Below are 23,245 nucleotides of genomic sequence, written 5' to 3'. Positions count from 1 at the left end.
CTAAAAAGAGCAGGAAATTAAAAACATTCCTTGTGTATGTCTTGATCACTTTTTCATTGTGAATGTCTTGATCACTTTTTCATTAGTTCAAAATATACTTCTTGGACTACTTCTTTGTACCTGGAACTATTCTAAGTATCCAGGATACATTCATGAAGAAAATCAACAGCATCCCTGCTTTTAAAAAGCTTTCCTTCCAGAGTGCAGAGATAGATGATCAATTATACTCTTAATAAAGAAATAAAGTACATAGTATCTGAGAAGCTGATAAATGCTAGGAAAAGAAAGGAATGAAGTGCTAGAGGATCAGTAGCTGCAGAGCTAAGTGAACGGGCAGAGTAGGCATTTTTGATAAGATGACATTTGAGCCAAGATTTAATGAGACTGAGGGAAATGGCTATGCATGTCTAGGGAGAGGGCATCCAAAGTGGAGCAAGCAGACCATACAAAACCCTAAAGGTGCAAGCACAGATGGGATTTAAAAAAAAAGTGGCTGGATCAAAGTAAGGAAGAGGAGAATGGTAGGGTAGGAGGCCATAGAAGTCACTGTGGCCAAAATTGTAATTAAAAAAAAAAACACTATTTTTGTTATCACCAGCATTAAACACAGTACTTAGCATAGAGTTAGTGTTCAGTGCCTGCTAGATGAACAAGTGAATAAACAAGTGGAAGTATGAGCAGAATTTAGCAGCATTTCCTACCATTTAAATGAGACAAGTGGGTGGAGTGGAGTTTCATGTATGGCCAAAGATAGCTAAATATCAGTGAATTAGATTAGTTTTAACTTTTTCTAAACTGAGAAAGAGTTTAGACAATAATTTAGCTGTTCCAGTGTTTCATGTCATGAGACAAGACAATTAGTGTCACTATATCTGATCTGGTTATTTCATGCTTGTTTCATTTTCCTTTCTACTATTTTCATTTGCTCCTCCACTTACGCCTCTATTCACTTTGACTCCAATTTCCTTTCCATTCTTAACTTGTCACCCAATGGTATTCTGCACTTCTGGAGCTGTCAGTGTGTAGCAAGTCTGCAAAGTCTTGGATTAACAGCAGCAGAATTTCCAGATAGAGCTGAGATCATAAGAGAGAGATGGAAAAACTTATATTGCATTGTGTTGAACCCTTGAAAGGCTAACAGCAAGGACACAAGCAAAATTTCCTCTAATCATCAAAAATATCCCATCTCTTTCTACCGATCTCAGTGTGTCCTGGCAGGAGTGTGCATAGCCCCCTGCCGGCTAACCTCACGTAGAAGCTGATCTGACAGATTTTAAACTTATCTGCAATTAACTTCATAAACCAACCTCTAGTTCAGATGTTTCAGCATTATGAAAAAGGAGGGAGGGAAATAATTGGATTCTATGAGATCTCTTGGGATCTTAAATTCTGATATGATTTAACACCCCCCCACCCCACCTACCATAAGAATTCTCTTTTTCCCACAAAGATGAGAATTCTTTATTTTTCTTCTGAAAGTAAGGTTACAATGACCTTGAAAGGAGCTGGGGGTTTTGTACACTTTGGTAGCATTTGGAGAATCAATGCTGTACTTCTCTCTACCACCACCTGCAAGAGGAAGCAGAGACCAAAAATCTAACTGGAACATCTGTTTTCTAAGATTGCTTTTTGGCATTTGTTATTATTAGATTAATGCTTACTCATTCGAAAAACAAAAACAGACAGGTACTATATAAAAGATTAAAATAAAACATCAAAGTTCCAAACCCAACTTCCCTTTTTCTCAGAGGTTTTCGGGGTTAACAGTTTGGAGTGAATTCTTCAAAAACTCTTTTGTGCCTAGTCAAATATACATATAGTTTCTTTAATGCATTCAAACCATGCACACGTGGCTGCGTTTATTCACTTGATACCATTCCATGTCGTTATACATGGAGCTGCTTAATTCTCATGGTGGCATTGTATTGCGTTAGTGAACACACTGTAAGATATTTAGCTGGTTGTTCCTTGATGTTGTTTCCACATTATCATTATTGCAAATGATGCAAGAAATCCTGTGCATAAATATTTGTTTATTAAAATATATTTTAAAATTATTTTCTTTGAAAATTACAGGAATCTGTAAGAAAGAGCTGCAAACCTTATTTCATGAGGCCCTGAAATATAAGCAGGTTATCTTTAATCATTTTGTTTTCTTCTCAAACAAGAGGAAAATTGTGGTAGACTGAAAGTCTTTAAGATTCTTAAATATAGAGAAAAAATTCATAAAATTATAACTCCTTCAATTTGGAGTTTCATTTATAGCTCTGCTTTCATCAAAAGATGCTTGTTAGTTCATGTTTCACTGAAGTACCAGTCTCGAAAGAGGTAGTGAAATGTATTTCCAGGTTTCTCAGAGCAGATGTTCCAACTTTTATGAAGGCCACTTAAGTATTATGGATGTATGCAAAGCTTAATTAACGTGATTTCTATGACTCTGTATGATGTATTTACCTTCCCGCTTTGTAAAGCCCACCATAGTCTGATGTCATCTTGTTACCCAATTTTATCTAGCAGTTTGCTGGTAAATGTTTAACAATTGGTATATATGTATACTATATAACATATACATGAATTTTTATAAATTTTACTGATATAAAGGATATGGAGCATACATAAAAGGTATGTATACATCTTTTATCATATAAAAATAATTTATAGTTATTAATGTTATATGCATTACAATTTATTCCAAATAACCAATTGATTCTTATACAATGTTCTTACTGATATTTGCTTAACTCTTGTATTCATAATCTATCTTTGCAATAGAAATGAGTGCAGTTCCAGTATTGATTAATATATTGGCTACATAAACAAGCAAGACAAAAGTGAAACAATGAAAACCTATATGAGGACATGATCTGTGTGAAGCCATGATCATTAAGAACCTGAACAACTGACTTCCTTTTTACATTCAAATAACACCATTTATATCCTGGAAGACTATTCCCTCAATTCTATGTGTCATTCAAAATGTAACAAGTATGACACACATTTAAGTTTAATCTGTTTTATCACTTTCTTAAATCTAGAATTAAACAAAACAATAAGTTAAGTGTGACTTTTGGCATTTGATCACACTCACATGATAATTGACTTTAAGTTACCCAGGTGACCTTAGTGAACCAAGAATTGGTAACAGATGTTAAATATCATACTGTTATGTATTAGTTCTGCCAAACAGACAAAATAGACATAGGTGTTAGTAAAAGGTATTAATTACAAAGTGATGAGTTTTTAATATGTGCTAATGTTGGTTTTAACACAATTTATTTAATTTAAATTTATATCATTTAATTTTATTCATGCTATATTCAAAAACTGACTCACAAAATTTTTGGAAATTTAATTACTGGATTTATGAGCCTACGCAAGCAGCTCAGCTCACTGCTGGTTTATATCTCATCACTTTCCAAAGTGTAAAATCTATTACATTAAGAAGTGTCCATCGATGCCCGACAAGGCTGATGGCCAAAAAGAATTTTAAATTTCAGTTGTGCAAACATTAAAGTTTTCGTTTTACTTTTGTAAAATGAGTATAATGGGCGTAAGTACTTTTAAAGAGAAAAGAATGAGTGATCTAATTTTCATAGATCTTGGGATTCTAGCACAACTCTGTTATTCACCTTCTATTATGAACCAAGTTGAAATTACAGCAAAGGAGGACAGTCTCCCCATGCAATGATAGGTTATAACTTCTAATAAGAAACCAGACTTGAACATGACAATATGTTCACCTGATAAGTGGATTTTGGAGTTTAATTTAAACTTATTTCAAAAATTTTACATTTTTCTTCCAGGCTCAGAAAAAAATGTAAAATCAAAAAACTCCACTTTCTAACAAATAAGTATTCAAATAATGTAGCCGTGGTAGATTCATCTCCCAGTTTTTTGTCCCGTCATCTCTTGCCAATATACCTTTGATACCACTAAGTTCTACTTCTTGTCTCTTCAATTATGTAGGGGACAAGAAACACCCCCTTTCCTCCATGTTACTGGAGCACTTCATTTCTTGTGATGGTTATTATGGTGAACACGTATACCTTTTCTTACTTATTCCTATTTCACTTCTAGTAAATGTACTTTTCTTCAACTAGATCTTCGGGAACTATACTCTTTATATATTTTTAGTTTGAATATCCAGTTGAAAGTTAATTGGCATTAACTGGCACAATTTCCCAGCTAGAGACTAAGGAGCATATTTCCTGCAGAACCAGGACAAGCACCGAAACAGTGGGCTTGCTTTGGTATAACACAGTTTCACCTCGGCAAGGAGGATGACTTTGCAGTTCCTCCACAGTGTTTTGCTTTTTATGTTTTCATTTAATGGTGTGACATCCTATGACAATTATCATTATTTTTGGTCCAATTTTCCCTCTGAAGCAGCTTTGACACAGATCAATGCATCTCAGTGTCAGTTTTTATGGAGCTGCAACATCAGAAACTGACAGCTGGAAATCTTAATTGGTCCAGTGACAGAAAATATAATGACTGCTCACAGTGACTTGTTTTATCTGACCTTGTGTTTAATTCAAAGGGAAATTTTAATCTCACTATTGGAAAAGAGAAAGTTGTGGGTCAATGAGTGGGGCAGATCAGCCAGAGAAAGGCCCTTGATTTGGAGAGAAATTACTACTAGTTGTAGGGCTGTTATTAAATTAGGGTTTAAGTGCTGGTCTTGAATGATGGATACCAAGGGTCTCCATGCCTATTTGAACTGCCAACCATTCTGCTGTGCCTGTCATTACAAATGGCAGCAGGCACAGAATGCAGCATGGAAGGTTGCCCGCAAGTGACTGGCTGGAGGCCCTATTACAAAGGCCACCAGACAGCTGTCAGACAGACTGGCATTTGATCATTACTGACTTGGTCCAGAGCCCAGTGACTCTGACCCAGAGGGAAAACGTTCCCTATAATACCACCCAAATTGTCTAAACCTTGTGGTTCTGGAGAGAAAGCTATTTCTAGAATAAGGACATCAGATCTGCCCTATTGAATTCAGCTATTAAACTAAGATTTCAAGTGTCTTATTGGTAGTTAAGCACTGGTATATCAAGAAAGTATTAAATCCCCAACATCTGTAATTCATGTTGGGCAAAGATGTATCAGAGAGGAGATGGTATGAAGTAAAAGAAAAGTACTGGACTTACATTGAGAAGATATCTTTGAGCTTCATTTCAAGGTTTACCTAATTCACTGATGCTTACGAGAACTAAATGGAAAATGTAAATTTAAATGCTTGATTAGCTTGATGATGACAGTGAGGGTGACAATGATGACAGTCATGGTAGTGTTAATGGTGGTGAAGTAAATGTTTTTATTCCACAGACATATTAATACTTCTTATAAAAGATACCAGGGACACTGTTGGTCAAAGATGTGGTATGTAAGAGTTAAAAGCATTGACTAACATTTAAACAAAAAAAGCAAAATAACATCTGGGCTCGAAATTCTAGCTCCAACACTCATGAGATGGCAAGGCATAGTTTCTGTATCTATAAAGTTAGTACTCGCTCCATTCAGGTTGTTTATGTTACTCTCAATTTAGTAAGCGCTGAGTTAGTGCATTCTTTAGGAAGTCGTTCACCAGATTGATATTCAATGAGTGTTTCACTCAGTTTCTCTGCACGATGTGTCTTTGTGTTAGTCCAGGTCCCCCAAGAAGAAAAAACAAGATTAAATGTTTGTTTGTTAAATAAAGGACTTTGAAACAAATAGGGATAGAGTTCAGAGAAAGGTGGGAAGAATGATAAGACAAGGATGTAAGTCTTGCCTTGAATGACAGAGAGATGGAAGGGAAGTTGGGTGGAAAAGTCCTAGATTTCCATAAAGACTAGGGAAGATTCAGCAAGGGCATCAGGGAGTTCTTGAGACAAAGTTGGCTGTCAGAGGAGTGTGTTGTCGTCCAGAGGCAGGCCTGCCATGCTCAAACACTGACTGGAAGAATCTTGAGGAAAAGCATGGCCTTAATACAAATGTGGCAATCGATTTCAGAGCAGAGCAGCAGGGTCCCTTGGTCAATTAAGCTCTCTAAAGTTTGAGATCTGTGAAGCTTTCTCACGGTCAGCACCATCTCCTTGCCATTGCATACTGTGATTTTTTTTTTTCAAACTGTAATTAACTTATTCAGTCCTTCAGTTTAATAATACAACTATTCATAATGTTTGCTAGAATGCTCCAGGTGTTGGCTAATGTTTACTGCCTATCTGTTTATATCCTTTGGATATTTTCTTCTCTTCATAAACAGTTAATAAGTAAAATTCACCTTTTTCACTTATTTATCCTCCCCAAATAGTAGATTCATCAGAAATTCACCAAATATCTGGAACTGGGGTTTTATTATTCAACCTTTTGAGATGCTCACTTCCTATAAGGAATGATTATTGCTCTCCTGGGAAAAACCCAACAATGATGTAGGACCATAGTACCCATCTGGCCTTCATGGCACCTGCCTCTTGTGCCTTCTATTAGATACAGAACTTTACTGGAGAGACCATCAATATTTTTTTTTAATCATTGATTTCTCTCTATTAGTGAAAAGCGAAGTTCTCTCAAGTGTCATTTTTATTCAGCATGAAGAACTTCATTTCACATTTCTTGTATAGCGGTCTACTAGTGATGTTTTCTTTGTTTTCTTTCATCTGAGAGTATCTTGATTTTGCTTTTATTCCTGGAGGATATTTTTGCTCAATACAAAATTCTAGATCGACAGTTCTTCTCTTTCAGTATATTAAACATGCTGTTCTGCTATCTTCTGGTTTTCGTAGTTTCCAATGTAACATCTGTAATAATTCAAATTGTTGTCTCCCTGGAATGTGCCATTTTCATCTAGCTGCCTTAAAGAATTTGTTTTATATTTAGATTTCAACAATTTGATTATGGTTGTCTAAGCATAGTTTTTATTGAGTATGTATTTCACCAAATTGGTAACATTTTCAGTTATTGTCTCAAATATTCTTTCTGCACTAATCACTTTTTTCTGATCCTCTGAAACATCAGTGACACATACTTTGGACCTTTTGACATTTTCTTGTAGTTATTCTGAGTTCTGTCATTTTTTTCTTTCTTTTTTTTTCTTTCTGTTTAAGTTCCTGGGTACATGTGCAGGATATGCAGATTTGTTACGTAAGTAAATGTGTGCCATGTTGGTTTGCTACACCTATCAATCCATCGCCTAGTTATTAAGCCCAGAATGTATTAGCTATTTATTTGGATACTCTCCCTTCCCCATCCCCCTACCATGAGGTCCAAGTGTGTGTTGTTCCCCTCCCTGTGTTCATGTGTTCTCATTGTTTAGCTCCCACTTACAAGTGAGAACATGTGGTGTTTGGTTTTCTGTTCTTGCATTAGTTTGCTGAAAGATAATGGCTTCCATAATGGCTTCCAGCTCTATCCATGTCCCTGCAAAGGATATTATCTCACTCCTTGTTATGGCTACATAGTATTCAATGGTGTATGTGTACCACATTTTCTTTATCCAATCTATCACTGATGGGCATTTGGGTTGATTCTATGTCTTTGCTATTGTGAATAGTACTGCAATGAACATACCTGTGCCTGTATCTTTATAATAGAATGATTTGTACTCCTTTGTGTAATGGGATTGCTGGGTAAAATGGTATTTATGGTTTTAGGTATTTGAGGAAACACCACACTGTCTTCCACATGCAACTAATTTACATTCCCACCAACAATGTAAAAGTGTTGCTTTTTCTTCACAGCCTCCCCAGCCTCTGTTGTTTGTTAACTTTTTAATAATTCCCACTTTGACTGACATAAGATAGTATCTCACTGTGGTTTTGATTTGCATTTCCCTAATGATCAGTGATGATGAGCTTTTTTTCATATGTTTGTTAGCTACATGAATCTCTTCTTTCGAGAAGTGTCTGTTGACGTCCTTTGCCACTTTTTAATGGGATTGTTTTTTCTTGCAAATTTGTTTAAGTTCCTTGTAGATTCTGGATATTAGACCTTTGTCATTATAAAAATAGATAGATCGCAAAAGTTTTCTCCCACTCTTTAGATTGTCTGTTTGGAGCCTATCAATATTCTTGCCCCACCTTTCTTGATCACATGCTTGCTTCTGTGAGAACAAAGACTAGTTTTTACTAGTGGAAGGCACAGACTTTATTGTGTGTAGGAAGTTTTACAGCTGTCTGCCTTCGATTTCACCAAGGGAAAGTCAAAGTGAGGAAAGTAATCAAATGATTCAGACATAAGAATTTATTCTGAAAGGTGCTGGCATTATTACTACACGTTACAACAACATTGGCTCTGTGTGACACCAGACTTGTGATTCAAAGTGGAATTAGATTTGACTTTTACAATTTTTGAGTAGCAGATAAACCTTAACCCACGTTTTACTCCCTCAGAGTCTTGCTATTTCCTGAAATGGAGATCATTTCATCATTTTAGCAGGAGGCTTCTTCCAAGCACATAGCGTACTTCTCAGAAAGGCTTGTTAAAAGAATGAGTGAATAAATAAATGGATAAATGAGTGAGCTTATTTGAGGAATTGGGTGCTTTAAAATTACATGTCTTGGCTACGTGTGGTGACTCATACCTGTAATCCCAGCACTTTGGGAGGCCAAGGTTGAGAGATCACTTGAGGTTGGCAGAGGTGGCCAGATCACTGCAGCCTGCCCAACATGGTGAAACATGATGAAACCTTGTTTCAGCTAAAAAAAAAAAAAAAAAAAAAAAAATAGGGCCAGGTGCAGTGGCTCATGCTTGTAATCCCAACACTTTGGGAGGCCAAGGTGGGTGGATCATGAGGTCAAGAGATCAAGACCATCCTGGCCAACATGGTCAAACCCCGATTCTACTAAAGAATACAAAAAATTAGCTGGGTATGGTAGTGTGTGCCTGTAGTCCCAGCTACTTGGGAGGCTGAGGCAGGAGCATTGCTTGAACCTGGGAGGCAAAGGTTGCAGTGAGCCGAGATCATGCCACTTCACTCCAGCCTGGCGCCTGGTGACTAAAAAAAAAAAAATAGCTAGTCATGGTGGCAGACACCTGTAATCCCAGCTACTTGGGAGGCTAAGGCAGGAGAATCACTTAAACCTGGGAGGGGTAGGTTGCAGTGAGCTGAAGTCATGGCACTATACTCCATCCTAGGCCACAGAGCAAGATTCCGTCTCAGAAAAAATATAAATGAATAAAAATAAAATTATGTGTCTCATATTTTATGTTTCTTCTGTGTTATAAAAGAGAAGTTTTAGGTATTGAGCTCATTTATTGCTAAATAATTCCCAGAATAATCAAACCATGCTATGGGAAAACTGGAAAGACCACTCATCCCCTGTTCTATTTTATTGAAAAAACTGAGTACTGAGGGCAAGTGACTGGCCCAGGGTCACATAGCTAATGAAACAGAGTCTATCTCTTGCCTTCCTATCCACTCTCTTTTAACTAAAGCATGCTGCTTTCCTTTTTCACTTTTTACTGTTCATTTGAAAAGGAACATTCACTGGATCTCAAAGTATACACAAACCTCATTTGAATATTCCATAATCCATCCAAAGTCGTGAAGGCACAGTGAATTCTCCAAAGAAGACTCACTAAGTCATTCATTTATTCATTCATTCAACAAATATTGAGAGCCTATTAGGTACACTATGAGCTAAGAGTATAGTAGCACATTGAGCAAATTCCCTCCCTGCTGGGGCTTACAGTCTGGTTCCTATGTAGAAAGAGTGGTCCATTTATAACTGTCACTCACTGGCTATGTAACCTTGAGTGAATTTGTTAACTTTCTATTTTTCTTTTTTTTGAATAAGGAAGCCAGCAAACCTCACTTTGCCTTATTGTTGGGAAGGCCAAAAAGGTAATGTCAGCAAGCCACTTAGTGCCAGACATACAGTCATAAATTGGTACAGGGTGGTTTTTGTAATAATTAATTCTGAGTATTCCAGTTTCACTCATTTCAGCACCATCATTTTTCTCCTTCTAAGAGATGCAGTATGATGTAAGTTGAAGCTCTACTCTGTGTAGTCAGTATCTGCTTACTAACTTCCAATGACACTGACTGTATTTTCCACAAACATTCCTAGTTCCTTCTTCCTTTAGGGACTTGGTATCTGACCCTCTGCCTGAAGCATCCCTCCCTCCCAAACCCCATCTTATCCCCCTACTGCTTTCTCATTTGCCTCTACTCCTGCACATCTTCTAATCTCAGCTTAATTATCACTTGGCAAGAAGTTCTAACTTCCCAGGCTAAGTTAAATCATTCTTATACATTCTTACAGCTAAGGCCAGAAACAATTTGTAGAGCCCAGTGCAAAATGAAAATGTTTAACCCCTTGTTTAAAAAGCAAAATAAAAGCATTGTTGAAGGTATTAAATTATGACGGTTTTCCCTCTTTTTCTCTGCCTCTCTCAGCCCATCATGGTGGGTTAGTTGTTATTGTTATTTATTATTGTTCTGAGTAAAAGAAAATAAAATTTTAAATAATAAACATGGATTTTCACATTATCTTTATATTGCATAGTACAAGTTTTAACCACAAATATAAAAGGATTTAATACACATGCAAAAATAAGAGTTATAATTTCTATTTCATAGCTCATACATGCATATGCATTTTATTCCTACCAGATCAGTGGCAATGTTGCACAAAGCTAACTTCCATGCTTTTATTTCCTTTCATGATAGATACATATTCTATCAACCCTTCTACTTTCAGCCTTACTGATTGATTGATAAGGAAATATTGAAAGAAAAAGAAAGTATGGGTTAACCTACTCCATTTTGCTTCAAGGCCATCACTTTCTGCATAACTGGCTAGCTGGTTCAGGGAAGTAACATGAGTAAGGAAAAATAATACGGGGCTCCTCAGTCATTCATATTTATTTCTATGTCATTACTCTCTGCATTCAAAGTGAGTTCTGGTTAGAACACGAAGCATTGGCTCTAAGGCTCATCAGTACACCAGCTTACTCTGTCATTGTGTAACATACTTATTTTGAACTCACTGTAAGTCTTACTGACCTCTAACATATTGCAGGTCCACTGGAATTCTGTGCTACATATGAATAGGGCAACAAGACAGGGTGGACACTCATATTGCACTGTCTCCTCTGTTCATGTGTGTTCCATTGCACTGCCGCGTGTCACTTACAAAACACAATTTCAAAGATAAAATTAGGAACATCAAGAAAGCAAACAGAGAGCATTAAACCAAGCCATTGACTCTTCTGGTCACGAGCTTGTATGTGACTACACAGATTCTATACTGGTAAATCTTTTTGTTAGAGCACTCTGCACTTTTCCGCTAAAGTCCTTATATTGTAATTAAATATTTATGAAGGTGTTTAACATACGCCTCCATGATTAAACCACAAACTGCAATAGGGCAGTGATTTTATACTTCTCATTCACCTCTCTTCAGTAAATGTCTTTGAGTATATGAATCAACGGATGGAAGACATGGCTGGGGAGACTAGGAGTCTAAAATTTTCATAAACAGAGTTTCAAAAAGTGACTAGCAATTAATGATGGAAGTTAATATTTATGTAGATAATTAGAATTGTTAAGTAATTTCCATAGCTGTTTATTCCATTCCTCCTGGGGTTTTGTTTCACCTTCTAATTCTGTCTGCTCTGCTTGATCAAACCTTGGTCATAAAAAGAATCAATAGGAGTTCTAGCCCTTCAAGAGAAGATCCATTCTTCTCTGGTTGTATCTTTGCATGTGTTAAGGAATGCATGAATTATATGCTTAAAGAAAGACGTCGTCCATTTTATCAATAATAGAGTTTCACATGAATCAAGTTCCAAAATGGAATGCTGCTTCTATTTTTATAGGTCTTTTTTTTTATTAACCACACAAAGAAAAAGAGCAGTTCATTTAACTATGTGAAAGCCAATAGAGATTCACTGCTGTTTACTTTCTTTTGTATAAATTTTAATGCATTTTTAATTCCACACCACTGGTTGGCAAACCAACCATTACAGTTACTGCTGCCCTATAATGCATTTCGGTCATTTCTAATAAGGCTAAACTTTAAGATGGCTTATCATTATCTCTGAGAGCTACTGGAAATGGATTCCCTCCTGGAACTGCTGGGTCCTGCAGCATTCTTGCTAATGAACGTGGATTTGGAAATACTATTTAATAAACAAAACCACTGAATTGTTTTTTAGCCAAACATAATGTTCAGCAAAATCTGTAATCTCACATCTGACCTTCCTGGCAGAAGTTACTCATTTAAATATGAATCCTCTGGTTCCCAAGGCCTGTGCTTTCTTTCTCTTACAACACGATTTTAAAGGAAACCATTCAGTCATGTATGCCTAGAATCTCCATGAACTTTAAATGTAAAAAAAAAAACAAAATTTAAAGACAAATATGCTTTTGTCATCTTTTAGCCATAAAACAATAGGCATGTGCTATATGAAAATATTGATGCATAATCATCTATGTAGAGTCAAATACGCTGAGATCTAATATTTATTCAATGGATTGACACAAAATGATGAAAATTACATGTAATTTTTAGATTTTAAATAATGTTAAAATTCATTATTTAAAGGAGAGAATCAATACCTTGGAATTGAGAAGACTGAATTCTGGTCAGCAGCTCTGCCACAGATATATGATTTGCTATTGATTCCAATATATTTTTGGCATTTATGTCAAGAATATAGTGATAAGACGAACATAATTTCTGATCCTTAGAAACTTTCAGGTAGGGTCAGTGATTTAAGGAAGTTACTTTCCATTCTGAGCTCTTCTGGCTTTAAAACAACATTCACTCCATTACATAAATATCTTCCGCATATTTATTAGAAATTGTCCAGGTGTTACAATACACACAAAAATAGATTTTACATAACTGCTAATTTGAAGGAGCTGATATCCTATACATAATTAGTTATGAAGATAGACTATATGAAGCACCACAGAGAAGTTTAGCTAACATGCCGAGAGAATGAGAAGTGAAAAGAGGGTTTGGATAGCGAAATCACAACTTCCTTGAGGGGACAACCTTTGAATGAGACAGCGGGAGAGGTAAAAGATTTGCGAATGTTGAGATGTGGGAAAATGGGAACATTAAGCAGAGAGAGTGGAAGAACACTTCAGGTAGGGAAGACTTTGGACAAGAATATAATATAATCCCATTTGGTTGAGTGTCGGGTCTACAAATTCATTGTGTGTCCATTCTTTCTTTTCTTTGATGGCCTCATCTGAGGCAGTCCAAAGATTGCCATCTTGATGGAGATTTCTCTTCTTCTTCCTGCTAGGCTTTTCCATGAAAAAAAAAAAAAACCAATCACTTTCTGCTATGCACCCAGCTTGGCACTTGAGATATCATTACCTGATATCTCAAGAATTATTTATGATTCTATTAGTCTTAGTAGATTTCAAGTTCCTCCACAGCAATCACTATGTCTGTCTGTCTCTCTCTTTTTTTTTCTCTCTCTCTCTCTCTCTCTCTCTCTCTCTCATTGTCTAGATGTATTCTGGCTAAATAAATAGGGAGCTGAATTGAGTTGGAATAAAAAAAGTTTACATGCAAAAATGGATTGGCACTAGATAAAAAGAGCATTAAACGCCATGTTTAGAAATTTAAAACCACTGAAGTTCTTTTCTCTGAATATAACAATGATAGCTAATAATTTTTGTTGTAGACACTATTTTAAGAGCTATGCACATCTTATTTTATATAGTCTAGTCTTTACAACTACCCAATGACTTAAACTACTATTACTCCCAAGTCATAGTAAGAAAACTGAATCCTGGTGTTTCGGGGACTGCCCCAGAATCACAAAGTAAGTCAGGGGTGGAGTCAGAATTTGATCCCTCATAGCTTAACTCCAGAATAAATGCTCTTAACTATGATGCAGAATTGTGCTTCAGAAAAAAATAATTTGGCGAAATATTTAAGGTGAATGAGACGGGAGATGGCCAAGTTAAGCACTTCAATTTGGAAGTAATGGCAACAGAAAAGAAAGAATGAGTACTTGTATTATAATGATGGAGGTGAAAATGAAAAAGAGGAGATGCATTTGTTGTTCATACATAATTTTAAAAAATTGCTAAATCATTTCATCTGAGAAGGAGAGAGAGATTTAAAAACAAAAGATCATGAAATTTTGAGCCCCTGTAACTGGAAGGCAGTCTCATTCACCAAAAAATAAAAAAAATTTTAAAAAAAGGAAAGAAGTAAGCTCAATAAAGGAGATAGTAACTGTGTTGATCACTAACACCATTTATTATTTATGAATTACAGAAGTCTGAATGTGTCATCCTTTTGTAATTTCTATTCCTTAGAGAAGAGGAACTATTTACAATAAAGCTTTTTGTGTTCCATTGTTGTTACTTATATTTTGGTTTTGCAGATTTTTTTTCAAGACAAAATTATGACTTATTTTTTTAAATATGTAGCATGTGTAAAAGTTGCTTTTGTAAGGCCTAGAAAGAAATCTAAAAATATGGCTTAAATATAGACAGGCCATCATGGCAAAACAAGAGTTTTAACTGATAAGTCCCCAAAAAAGCAGTATGTTAATTTGAAAAAAAAATCAGTATTTTCATATATTTTTAATATTAAAACTTTACTCAACCTCAATAAGTCTGCTTCCTCAACTGCAAAATGAGAGTAGTGTTAGAACTAACCTCCTAGGTTTATTGACAGGATTGAATAAGATGTTATACACAAAAGGCTTAGCACACAGTAAACACATAACCATTCTAGCTACCATGGTTATATTATCACAGTCAGTTTTAATTTTTACTAAATTTCCTGATAGGCTGGAGAAATAATCATGGGAGTAACTAATATTTATTACAAGGCAATATATAGGTGATTGTTTTATAACTATAATTACAGTAATCTTATATTGTTTCCTCTTAAAACCTGCAACACTAAGCATTTGCTTTATCTTACTTGTGGCTTGAGAAGGAGAAAGATAGCAAGTAATTTATATACATTTTATATTCAGAATTTATACTCCATACAATCCATTCAGCACTGTGGGTCTGATGTAGAAACAGTAAGGAAAGAAAGAATAAGTTAACGTTCAAAAAAAAGAAATAAATACATATCAGAGCAGTGGATCTTCAGTGTGCGTAGATAATGGAGCTCATGCAAATGTGGTATTATTATCTAAAACGCCAAATGGAGTTTTTCAAGTAACATACATTTTTGATGTACTTAATTCCATCTGAAAATCTGGGAACAATTTTACCACATTGAAACACTACTGTGCAAATTAAAAATACTGTAAAATCTCAGCTCTGTGGATACGAGTCAACAAAAAGTGAACTAAATAAGCATATGTGACTTTGAGTTTTTCCATAACAATTTGGGTACACATTTTATTTTTTAATGCTCCAGATGTTTAACGACAACAAAATTCAAAAAGTGTATATTCAAATAATATAAATTTCAGTCAATATTATCAATCAATTCCTTCCCACCACCCCGCAAAATGGGAAAACTGACTGACTTTTATGGTATCAGGAGAATACAGTCCTGTCTGTCAGTCACCAATGTTCTTTCTGAGGATACCTTCTGAATCACGACACATAAACAAGAAAGCAAGGGAGAAAACTTACTTAAGCAAGATGTGGTTATGTGGCTTTAATTGCAACACTTTAAAAAAAGACATAGAGTTGATATTTTTTCAGGGGTATAATAAGAATCAATGGTTAGATGTGACTGCCAAGAAAGCTAATTGGACTTAAACTACATTAACAGTAAAATTATCTCTCTAGCAAAAAAACATGACATTTCTTTCTGCTCTGAAATGAAAAGGCAACACCTACATTACTGGATTCAGTTCAGAATTTAGAACTTTTACCTGGCTATAAACAGATGATAAATTTTCAGAATTTTGCCACTTCTATGGTGATGAGCAATGACACAAAAAAAGTGCCTTGTTCCTACACTTAGATCATGGGAAAACCAACCCAGCAAACCACCCTTGACCCAGGCCTCCATGCAGCAGAAAAGCAGGGAAATAAAAGAATAGAACAGAAAACATAAACTCAATAAAATATAAATGTTCTATTTAGTGGCTGGAGAGTTGACAATATGAAAAGACCCATCATCTAGACACAGTGTTCATTATGGTAGCTGCTAGCTACAGGTTGTTTTTGAGAAGTTGAAATATGGCTAGTCTAAATTCAGAGGAGCTGTCAAAGTAAAATGCATATTAAATTTAAAGATTTAGTGCCAAAAAAGAAAGTAAAATATTTATAATTTTCATATTGATTACATGTTGACATAATGTTCGGGGTATTTTGAGTTAAATAAGATATATTATAATGGTTCCTGTTTCTTTTATGATTTTTAAATGCAGCTACTAAAATTTTTGAAATACATAGGTACCTTATATTTCTATTATATAACATTTTTCTAGACTAATGGTCAGCAACTTTTTTTTCTGAAAAGAGCTAGATGTTTCCATAACAACTACTCAGCTCTGTCATTGTAGTGTGATAGCAACCATAGGCTACATGTAAACAAATGCATGTGGCCATGTTCTAATAATACTTTATTTATAGACATTAAATTTTGTTTTTCTAATTGATTAATTTATTTTAATTGACAAAATTGTAGATATTTATTGTGTACAAATAATGTTTTGAAATATGTATACACTGTAAAATATATACATACTAATGTATACATTAAATCAGACTAATGTAATCATTACCTCACACATTAGTTTTTGTAGAGTGAGAAGATTTATTTCTATTTTCAATTGTTTAAGAAACCTCCATATCATTTCCCATAATGCCTATGCTAATTTACATTCCACCAACAGTGTTCAAGGGTTTTTTTTTTCTCCACATTCTTTCTAAAACTTGTTATTTTCATGTTTTTTATGGTGGCCATTCCAATAGATATGAGGTGATATTCCCACGGTGATGTTGATTTGTGCTTTCCTAAGGATTAGTGATGTTGAGCATTTTTATATATACCTATTGGCCATTGTGAGAAACATTTATTCAGGTTCTTTGCCCATTTTTTAATCAGCATTAATTTGCTTTTTGGCTCCTGAGTCATTTTCATTTTTTATATACTTTGGCTACTAACCTCTCATCAGATATATGGTTTGCAAATGTTTTCTCCCATTTTACAGGTTGCCTCTTCACTCTGTTGAGTGTTTCCTTGGCTGTGAAGAAGGTTTTTGGTTTGATGTGATTCTATTTGTGACTTTTAGCTTTTCTTGCCTCTGCTCTAGGGGAATATATCAATTGCCCAGACCAAATTCATGGAGCTTTTTTCCCTATGTTTTCCTTCTGGTAGTTTTACAGCTTCAGGTATTACATTGAAGTTCTTAATTCGTACTGAGTTAATTTGTTTTGGAGTTAATTTTTTAAATGATGTGAACTGAAGGCCTAGCTTCATTTTTCTGCATGTGGCTATCTAGTATTCTCAAAAACATTTCTTTAAGATAATGTCTTCCCTTATTATGTGTTCTTGGCACCTTTGTCTAAAATCAATTGACCGTAATGTGTGGATTTCTGGGCTCTCTATTTTGTTCCATTAATCTGTGTGTCTGTTTTTATGCTGGTACTGTTTTGATTGCTGTAGCTTTACAGTATATTTTAAAGTCAGGTAGTGTGATGCTTTCAGCTTCATTCTGTTTGCTTAAGAATGCTTTGGCTATTCAGGGATTTTTGTGGTCTCATATGAATATTAGATTGGTTTTTCTATTTCTGTGCAAGGTGTCATTGGAATTTTTATAGGGATTTCATCAACTCTGTATATTGCTTTGGGAGTATATACATTTTAGCATATTAATTATTTCAATTCATGAACACAAAATATCCATATTTCTGTCTTCTTTAATTTTAGTAGTGTTTTATACTTTTCATGGACATTTATAATAAATATTATCAGTTTTCATGTGTCACAAAATATTTCTTTTATTTTTAATTTGTTTTCAACAATTTAAAAATGTAAAAGCCAATTTTGGCATATAAAAACAGGCTATTCATGAACAGTAGTTTGCAAACCCTTGTTCTAGACCTTATTCTGCATTTATTAACTTTAGTACTGAGTAAAATGACTTAATCTATATGCTTTTTAATAATTATGATATTTATAGTTTCACTATGGATGTCCCCCACTTCTTGGAGTTTCAAGTAAGGTAGCATATAAATAACTTTACAACTTGGTAAAGCAAAAAAAAAAAAAAGGCGAAGTTGGTCAAGGATAAAATAAACTTCTTACAAATGTAGTAGGAATTTAAACATAGAGACTTTTCCAAAAAAAAAAAAAAAAAAGGTTTTTATAAAGAGAAATTAAATGCTATGTATACAGTTTAGTTAAGTGTATAATACCCAATTTTAAATACCAAAACATGTTTCAGTTTTGTTATATGTTAATCAAATTATATTTGAAACATTGTGAGGGGGAATTCAATGAAAAATTTCAGAGTATAGTTTCAGACTTCTAGAATAAAATAGCTTATTAATTGAAAAGTGAATATTCATCAAAGAGCTTCAGTAGGAATCTCATATCTGACTGATAACATTTATTTCTATGTTGGTGGTACAATACTGTAGGCTTTTAACACAAAGAAATGAGATCATGAGAAATAGTTTGGTATAATTCTCCTCTTTAGCTTTCACTGTACTAAGAATGAATTATCTGCAATCTATCTGAACACATACTCAGTGATTGGAAATAAGTTGATAATTAATATTTTAAACTGTTATTTTAATAAATCCTCCCCCCAAATTTGCATCCTCTTTGCCAATTCTTTTCATGCTCTTCAGCCGAGTTATAACTATAGAATGTGTGATGCAATTACACTGAATTTACATTTCTTTGGTTAATAATTGGTCTCAGTCACTAATAGATTCTTTATACTGATTGCATTTGTATGTGGATTTGGTTTAAATTGCCTGACCATATTTCAAGGTTAAATAGAAAAGTATGTCAAGCTATTAATTTTGTGTTTCTCTTTTTGGTTTGAATGATGTAGGTAGTTGAAGCTAGAACCGGAGACTAAATTAATTTCTGCCATTGCCTTAGCCTAACCTTCCTTTACCTATAATGTATCTATGACATTTGTCCTCATTCCAGGAGAAGATGAGGAAAACTCATCAGGATGAATGACTAGCCCTCATTAAACTGATGACTTTCAGGGAGATTTCCTTTGATCCTCATGCATTGAAACATTACCTCCCTGTAGAATGAGTTTAGCAATGAGAAATTCGTAACTGAATGCACATCAACCTAAATCAATCAAATCAACCTAACTATTTCAAGGGCAAAAAGGAGAAAAATAGAGTGTCTTCCAGCTTCTGACAGAGAAAGCAACATGTCTGAGCTGTAGTTTGGCTCATGTGTGAAGAAAAAATATTTCCAATAGATGATTTGCTTTCTCAGATCCACATGGCCGAACATTTATGACTTTATTTTGGAGGATTGGAGGAATGAGAATATTTTTTGCATTTTAGAGCATGAAATCCAACTGATGCTATGCAAATATCTTTTGAATGTAGATCCTAAGATTCCCTCAGTCTCTCCAGACAGTGAAATTTTATTTGCAAAACAACCCTAATCCCTCAAGCTTCTATGAAAACCCAGGTAAAAGACAGGACAAAAATGGCTTTGCAAACAAACACCAGGGGAATATGTGTAGCCCACATCCGTCATCCGCAGTGTATCTCTTATTACACATAAATTTGTCTTGGAGAAGGAGGAGCAGTTCCTATTGATTTTCTTCATGTTTGTGGGTATAGAACTTCATTGGTCAATTACACTATATCATATGTCCTTGCTACTAGTCTGGTCATACAATAGTTGTCTCAAATAGTAGGCAGAAATATATTTTATTCAGTTAATATTTATATTCCAGGTTGTATACAAATCAGATTTGCAAGTGAGCTTTTGTTTTCAATACGGATAATATTTTAGTTAGAATTTGTTGTATTGTGTTTTGCAATGATAAAACTAACATGTATAATCTAGAGACTTTGAAAAATAGTGAAATAAAAAAAAAATTACATATAGTATCATGACCCAGAAATAACTATTTTTAAAGTGCATTTCCTTCTAGGCTTTTTGCTATGTTGTTGCATTAATTTATTCAATTAATATGTATACTGCCCAACACATACCAGGTGCCACACTCTCATTTGGAAATATAATGGTGAATGACATTGACACTTTTCATTCACAGAATTTATCATTTAGAGACAGACAGTTCAACAAATGCAAAATAAAATGCTTTATGCGTTGACAGAATGAGTCAGAATATAATAGCCACACATGGGAGGGGAAAAAAGTGCTCAGACCTGAAGGACGGCACAGAAACCTTTATAGAAGAAATATTATTTAAGCTTAGGCCTAAGACTGAGTAGCATTTAGTCAGGTGAAGAAGGAGGAAGAATATAGAAAAGCATTGACTTACAGGAAATATTCAGTTAAAACGTATGGTGGGTGTTCTAAGAAGTAAACATGTAAGATGGGTTTCCTGGATACAGCACACTGATGGGTTTTGGCTTTTTATCCAATTTGCCAGTCTGTGTCTTTTGATTGGGGCATTTAGTCCATTGACATTTAGGGATAGTATTGTTATGTGTGAATTTGATGCTGTCATTTTGATGCTACCTGGCTGTTTTGTTGGTTAGTTGATGCAGATTCTTGATTGTGTTGATGCTTTTTTACCATTTGGTGTGTTTTTGGAGTGGCTGGTACTGGTTGTTCCTTTATATGTGTAGAGCCTCTTTCAGGAGTTCTTGTAGAGCAGGTTTGGTGGTGATGAAATCTCTGAGTGCTTGCTTGTTCACAAAGGATTTTATTTTTCCTTCACTTATGAAGCTTAGTTTGGCTGGATAGGAGATTCTGGGTTGAAAGTTCTTTTCTTTAAGGATGTTGAATATTGGCCCCCAATCTCTTCTGGCTTGTAGGGTTTCTGCTGAGAGATCTGCTGTGGGTCTAATGGGCTTCCCTTTGTGGGTAACCCGACCTTTCTCTCTGGCTGCCCTTAGCATTTTCTCTTTCATTTCAACCCTGGTGAATCTGACGATTATGTGCCTTGGGGTTGCTCTTCTTGAGCAATATCTTTGTGGTGTTCTCTGTATTTCCTGGATTTGAATATTGGTCTGCCTTGCTAGGTTAGGGAAGTTTTCCTGGATAATATCCTGAAGAGTATTTTTCAGCTTAAAAGCAATGGCAACAAAAGCCAATATAGACAAATGGGACCTAATCAAACTCCACAGCTTCTGCACGGCAAAAGAAACAGTCAGTAGAGTGAATTGGCAACCAACAGAATGGGAAAAAATTTTTGCAGTCTACCCATCTGACAAGGGGCTGATATCCAGAATTTACAAAGAACTAAAGCAGATCTACAAGAAAAAAACAAACAAGCCCATTCAAAAATGGGCAAAGGATATGAACAGATACTTTACAAAAGAAGACATACAGGAGGCCAACAAACATGAAAAAATGCTCATCATCACTGGTCATCAGAGAAATGCAAATCAAAACCACATTGAGATACCATCTCACACCAGTTAGAATGGCGATCATTAAAAAATCGGGAAACAACAGATGCTGGAGAGGATGTGGAGAAATAGGAACACTTTTACACTGTTGGTGGGAATGTAAATTAATTCAACCATTGTGGAAGACAGTGTGGTGATTCCTCAAGGACCTAAAAATAGAAATCCCATTTGACCCAGCAATCCCATCACTGGGTATATATCCAAAGGATTATAAATCATTCTACTACAAGGACACGTGCACACGAATGTTCATTGCAGCACTGTTTACAATAGCAAAGACCTGGAACCAACCCAAATGCCCAACGATGATAGACTGGATAGGGAAAATGTGGTACATATACACCATGGAATATTATGCAGCCATCAAAAACGATGAGTTCACGTCCTTTGTAGGGACATGGATGAACCTGGAAACCATCATTCTCAGCAAACTGACACAAGAGCAGAAAATCAAACACCGTATATTCTCACTCATAGGCGGGTGTTGAACAATGAGAACACATGGACACAGGGAGGGGAGCACTACACACTGGGGTCCGTTGGGGGAAAATGGGGGAGGGGCGGGGGGGTGGGGAGGTGGGAAGAGATAGCATGGGGAGAAATGACAGATACAGGTGAGGGGACAGAAGGCAGCAAAGCACAAAGCACACTGCCATGTGTGTACCTATGCAACAATCTTGCATGTTCATCACATGTACCCCAAAACCTAAAATGCAATAAAAAATAAATAAATAAATAAAATAAATAAATTTAAAAAAAAAAAGAAGTAAACAGTAGTTTACTATAGCTTTAGAAAGTACAGAGGCTGTTTGAGAAAAGTTAGACTAGCTCAGTTACAGTGGCCATCCCCAGTGATCTGTGGATGTGTGTTAATTCAACTGTAGGACAAGATATTCTATAAAGACATCCTATATACAGTATCAAAACAAGGTGGAAATTTAGTATTTTCCTGTGTAACCATGCAGAGAAAAGTAACTGGCCTCCTGTGGGTAAGAAGCTCTTGCCTACCATGTCATCTAGACACCAGTTTCCTTCTCTCTTGTGGATCCTCCATTTTCTTTTTTTTTTTTTTTTTTTTTTTTAGGTACAATAGTATTTTAACTTTTGTCCTTGGGAACTATAAGATTTATACATGATTTGGAAATGAGACTGTACCAAATAATGGCCAAAGAAGAGTCATCCATTCTACTCCTTCTCTTTTGTCTGGTCACTCAGAAATATAATATTATCAGCTATGATTGTTGTTGCTTGTCGCCTCACATTATTTTTATCCATGTATTCGCCATAGTCTATTTTCCCTTCCACATAAATTCAAGACCCCTTTCTCACATACTAATATGCCACATCTCTGAGGCCTGGCCGGAATACTGATATTCTGTGCCACGTTGTCTTTTGACTGACATCGCCCATTTGGTAAGCTTCACTTTCCCCTGATGGCCACATCTCATTTGTTGCTAGAGAAAATACTGTGGCTGGATTTTTTCCTTCCACCTGTCTCAAGACAGGGCCCTGACCCACTCGCCCAAGTAACTGCACACGATTCAGGGATCTCTCAAGAACCAAACTGGCAGCTGTTTCGGATGCATGTCTTACAAACTGATGAAGTACCTGTAATACAGGTCTTCGAAACATGGCTTCTATTTTCTTTTCTTACAGTCTAATCTTTAGGCTGTTCCTGACGCTCTAACCCGGCCAGCCCAGCCAGTCAGGGGATCGGGTCCTCCATTTTCTATGGTATTGCTCACTTGGTCACATAGTCCAGAT

The 23,245-nt window shown here is 35.5% G+C and overlaps 1 protein-coding gene and 1 pseudogene across 6 annotated transcripts in view; one reads left to right on the top strand and one right to left on the bottom strand.

Moving 5' to 3' along the window:
* Positions 1-23,245, top strand: part of LRRC4C (leucine rich repeat containing 4C) — a 1,358,593-nt gene that overhangs the window by 1,031,172 nt on the left and 304,176 nt on the right. The window lies entirely within an intron of this gene.
* On the bottom strand, positions 22,650-23,190 carry LOC104651152 (single-stranded DNA-binding protein, mitochondrial pseudogene; annotated as a pseudogene).

This window comes from Saimiri boliviensis, chromosome 6, assembly GCF_048565385.1.
Source record: "Saimiri boliviensis isolate mSaiBol1 chromosome 6, mSaiBol1.pri, whole genome shotgun sequence".
Lineage (NCBI taxonomy): Eukaryota > Metazoa > Chordata > Mammalia > Primates > Cebidae > Saimiri > Saimiri boliviensis.
The sequence above is the reverse complement of the archived record's forward strand: the minus strand, read 5'-3'. Positions and strand labels throughout refer to the sequence as shown.